At 45.2% G+C, this 5,207-nt stretch overlaps 1 pseudogene; it reads left to right on the top strand.

Annotated features, from left to right (window-relative positions):
* The first annotated feature begins 4,563 nt into the window (after nucleotides 1-4,563).
* LOC142454193 (copper transport protein ATOX1 pseudogene) lies at nucleotides 4,564-4,768 on the top strand (annotated as a pseudogene).
* Nucleotides 4,769-5,207: the final 439 nt, after the last annotated feature.

Here is a 5,207-nt window from a genome sequence, read left to right as displayed (position 1 = left end):
GCCAGTGGGTGGAAAGTCTTGCAGATCCAGCGGTGGTATGAGCATCTCAACACTGGCAGGGTCTCTACGTGGCTCCTCCAGCTCAGGGCTCTAATGTAGCTCCATGTGTCTTGTCAGCTGCAGTGTGTCTTGTCACTCCAAGGGAGTGAGTCTGTGTCCCACCTCCAGTGAATTATTTATCTCCTTAGCGCCTCCAAATGAGGTCATCAAGATGCAACCTGAGTGACAGGTTAAACTCCACCCCTTCACTCTTAAGCCTATCAAATTGACAACCGATTATGTAACTACCACAACAATGACATGATGTCTGCCAGAAACACAGCTGGCATTTCGGCCTTTATTAATGTGGACTTCCCTGTTCAGTCTGTAATTATTTTAAGGGGAAAGTCGAACAGAGGGTTGTGGCAAGGGGCTGTCCAGTTGAGCGTGATACCCAGCAGGCCCCTGTGTCAAACCAGACCTGGCCCACAGGACTTTCTAGGCCTTCATCTCTATGGAAGTAGCCCAGGGGGTGCCGTGGTTAAGGCACTAGGCTGCTGACCAGAAGGTCGGCATTTTGAACCGACCAGTAATTCCGAGGGTGACAGATTCGGCGGTCTGCTTCTGCGAAGACGATAAGCCGTCACTTAGGTCATCGTTATTAGTTCCACTTACCCCTAAATTAGCATGATGATTGCACCCTCCCCATGTCTGATTTATGGCAGAAGCATCGCCTGCTTAAAATACATCCATCTGTAAAGCTAGATTTTGTTAGAAACGTGGATGTTTGTAACCACTGCTTTCCGAGATATTGGTGTATCCTCCCATTCTATGCTGTGTTCATCAACTGCTACATCGAAGGTTCCTGGGTATCAAAGCGATAACCAGTTTTAACGGCCTATATGTACCAGAAATTTGTATACTAATTTTTTTTAAAAACTGCAAGAAGAATAAGAAAACACCCCTGAAGACAGTGGAGTATGCAAACCAAGGGACCATTAATCATCTTCTTGATAAAGATCAATCCAGCAACCATTTACGCTTAATGGGGAAAAAAACAAATGATGACAGGCATGTCTGCTCTGCCCAGAGGGTTGCTATAAGCACGGATGTTCTCATTTGTTTTGTTTGTTTCTCTTTATGCGAGCAAATGGTCAGGTCTTTTTCCCACAGAGTAACCTCTAACCCAGGTTAGCAGCTGAGCACGTTAGTAAGGCGCCTTTCAACCCAGGAATCCCACTGCTCAGTGTACATCCAAAATACTTTAAAAGACAAGGGCTCAAACACCAATGCTCAGTACAGTCTTGTTCACAGAGGCCAAATGGTGCAGACAACCCAAGTGCCCATCAATATATGAATGAATAGCCAAAATGTACTATATACACACACGATGGAGTATTACTCAGACACAGAGACATGGAGTTCTGATAATGTGACACCACAGATGAACCTTGAAGACGTTCCACTAAGTAGAATACAACCAAAGTCAGATTCACCACCCACCATTGAGTGAATGCCAACTCATGGAAATCCTATAGGACAGACGCAGACTGCCCCTGTGGGTTTCTGTAACTCTTCACGGGGGCAGAAAGCCTCATCATGGCCCCAAGGAGCAGTTGGTGGTTTTGAAATGCTGACCTTGCAGTTAGCAACCCAAACACACAGTCCACTATGCTACCAGTGTGCCAGTAATTAAAGAAGGCAGAGACAAAGGGATAAGTATTGTGCAAAATATTGAGGATAGGCAAATGAATAGAAACCAAGGCTTCTTAGCTGGTACAGGGTGACTAGTTGTGGGAAGCTGGAAACAGAGGATGGTGGTGGTTATATGAGATGATGGGAGGAATTCACGTTACCGGGCTGCCCACCTAAAAATGTTCAAATGACCAAGTTACATAAACTTGACCACTGTGCTTGTTTCTATATGTATATCCTAATCTACAATGACTTTCCAAGAACTAAAAGGATATATTTTTAATTTTAAAGAAAGAACGGAAAAAGAAGAGACAAAACAATAGCTATGTGCCTTCTCAGCAAAACATGAGTGAAATATAAGTCTTAATGATTATGCAGTTTCCTGCATTAATTAAGGTGCATGGGAGAAATGGGTTGGTTGCCAAGTCAGAAGTGGTGGCTCGAAGCCATCTATGGGACAGAACACCTGACCCTCTGCTCTAGTGAAGATTTCAGTCCAGGAAACCCTGTGGGTCAGTGCCCCCTCTGTTTCACAGGATCACTATGAGTCAGGGTCACTGGTCTGTCCGTATGTCATACTGTGGTGGCTCATGGGTTGCTGTGATGCTGGAAGCAATGTCACTGTTTTTTAAATGCCAGCAGGGTCACTGAAAGTGAGCAGGTTTCAGCGGAGCTTCCAGACTAAGGACAGACAATGAAGAAGGATTTGGCTTCCCGCTTTGGGGGAAGAAGCCACTGAAAAGCTTATGCATAGCATCAAGGAATCAGAATACTGCCGGAGATACTGCGGGATGTTGGGCCACTCGGGTCGGAGGGCTCCCGACATGTGACTGAAGAGGAGATGATTTCTTGCTAGGGGGAGTTGGCCATGGTGATGTGAGTCAGGCAAAGCCCATGGGAGTGGGACATTGGGGATCCTCATTTACTGATGGGGCATAACTCAAGGTAAAGAGAGACAGCTGCGAACATATTCTAATGAGTGGAAATTGGAATGTGCAACATATGGATTTAGGAAAATTGGAAGTGGTAAAAAATGAAATGGGATGCATGAAGATTAGTCTCCCGGGCGTTATGAGCTGAAGTGGATGGGTATTGGCCATTTTGAATCAGAAAATCATATGAGATAGAATTATATCTATCTGCCTTCAAACATCCAATCAATACAACTATTTCCAATTTGATGAAATAACCACAAAAGGTGGTGCTGAAGAAATCCGAGAAGTCTACCAATTACTTCAGTCAGAATTAATCAAACATGCAATCAGGATGCATTGATAGTTTATTGATTATTAGAATACAGAAGTTGGAAACAAAGAAGTCACAGTAGTTGGAACACTTGAACTTGGTGATAGAAATGAACTGGAGATCTCAGGATAGAATTTTGCAAAACCAGTGACTTGTTCATAGCAAACACCCTTTTTCAACACCACGAAAGGCAACTATACACATTGACTTCCCCCCAGAAGAAGTACACAGAAATCAAATCAACTACATCTGTGGGAAGGCACAATGAGAGCTTAATATCAGCAGCTAAAACCAGACCAGTTCACAAGGAAGGGATGAGTCAACCAGGGCACAGAATAGCACCAATGAAACACATGATATTCCTCTGGCTCCTTGAGGTTTCCTCACCCCTACTATCATGACCCCAGACCTGCCTTTCACTTTGGGTTAGACAGCATGTACACAGGTACAGGTAAGATAAGAGCTCACACACAGAGGATCCAGGAACAGGAATGGGAGTAATGGTCCCAGGAGGGTAGGTAGAAGATGGGGAGAAGAAGGGAGGAAGGGGGAACCGATTGCAATGATCGACAAATAACCACACACACACACACACACACACACATACACACACACTCACACATAAACACACACACTCACACACACACACACACACACGGGGGGAGATGAACAACAGAACCATGGGAGAAGGGAGACAGTGGTCGGTATAAGATATGAAACCAATAATAATAATTTATCAAGGGGTAACAAGGGTGGGAGATGGGAGGGATTGCATAAAGAGGAGCTGAGACCAAGTGCACAAATAGAAAGTAAATTTTTAGAAAAAATGATGGCAATATATGTACAAATATCCTTGATACAATTGGTGTTATAAAGAGGTGTAAAAGCCCCCAATGAAATGATCTTTTAATATAAATAAATAAAACAGGACCAGGGGCCAACTGTGGAACAGACCGATAATTGCTCATCTATCAGTTCAGGATAAAGCTGAAGAAAATAAGTCCACAGGAGCCAAAATACAACCTAGAGTCTATCCACCTCAATTTCGACATCTCAAGAACCGATTTGAGACATTGAATACGAATGACAGAAGACCTGGTGAGCTGTGGAAGGGCATCAAGACCATCAGTCATGAAGAAAGCAAACGGTCATTGAAAAGACGGGAAAGAAAGAAAAGATCAAAGTGGATGTCAGATGAGACTCTGAAACTTGCTATTAATCATAGAGTAGTTAGAGCAAATGGAACAAAGAATGATGTCAAGGAGCCAAATAGACAATTTCAGAGGGCAGCTTGAGATGACAAAGCCAAATATCATAATGAAATGTGCAAGGACCTCGAATTAGAAAACCAAACGGGAGGAACATGCCCAGCAGATCTGAAACCGAAAGAACTCAAGCAAAAAATGCCAGCCTCAGATGGCAATTCTGAAAGATGCTGTAGGAAAAATACTGGATGATGCAGGAAGCATCACCAGAAGGTAGAAAGAATAGTCACTGTACCAAAAAGAACGAGTGGACATTCTGCCATCTCAGGAGGTAGGTCATGAGCTAGAACCAATGGTGCTGAAGGAAGAAGTTCAAATTGGGGAGACGGAACCCCTACCCTCCACAGCCAGAGGATCGCCGCCGTCACCACCGCTGGTCATGTTGAAGCACATGTTCTCTGTGGACATGACCTGTGAGGGCTGCTCTAACACGGTCACTCGTGTCCTCAACAAGCCGAGAGGAGTTCAGGTTGACATGGACCTGCCCAAAAAGAGGGTCTGCGTGGACTCCCGGCGCAGCGTGGGCACTCTGCTGGAGACCCTGAAGAAAACGGAAAACCGTGTCCTACCTTGGTCTCCAGTAGCAGGGGCCTGGCCCCTGACCCACAGGATGGACCAAAGAGGGCAGGTTGGCTGATCCCCTGTCCTGGCTTCCAGAAAGACCCAGCACTCCTGATCAGTGGTATGAGTTCCTGTGGAGACCCTCGCTCACCCTATTCCTCCCTTGCTTCCTTGCAATAAAGTCGAGCTGCTTCTATTGGGAAAAAAGCGGGCGGGGGGAGGGGGTAGAAGTTCAAACTGCACTGAATGCACCATTCAAAACCAAGGCCCCGGAGTTGATGGACACCCATTGAAATGATTCAGCAAGATGAAGAAACACGGGAAGCTCTCACTCGTCTGGGCCAGGAAGTTTGGAAGACAGCTACTTGGCCACCTGACTGGAAGAGATCCCTATCTGTGCCCAGGTGAAAGGTGACCCAACAGAATGCTCAGACTATAGAACTATATCATTGATATCTCACA

The sequence above is a fragment of the Tenrec ecaudatus genome, chromosome 8 (assembly GCF_050624435.1).
Source record: "Tenrec ecaudatus isolate mTenEca1 chromosome 8, mTenEca1.hap1, whole genome shotgun sequence".
Lineage (NCBI taxonomy): Eukaryota > Metazoa > Chordata > Mammalia > Afrosoricida > Tenrecidae > Tenrec > Tenrec ecaudatus.
This window is presented reverse-complemented; position numbering and strand designations above follow the sequence as displayed.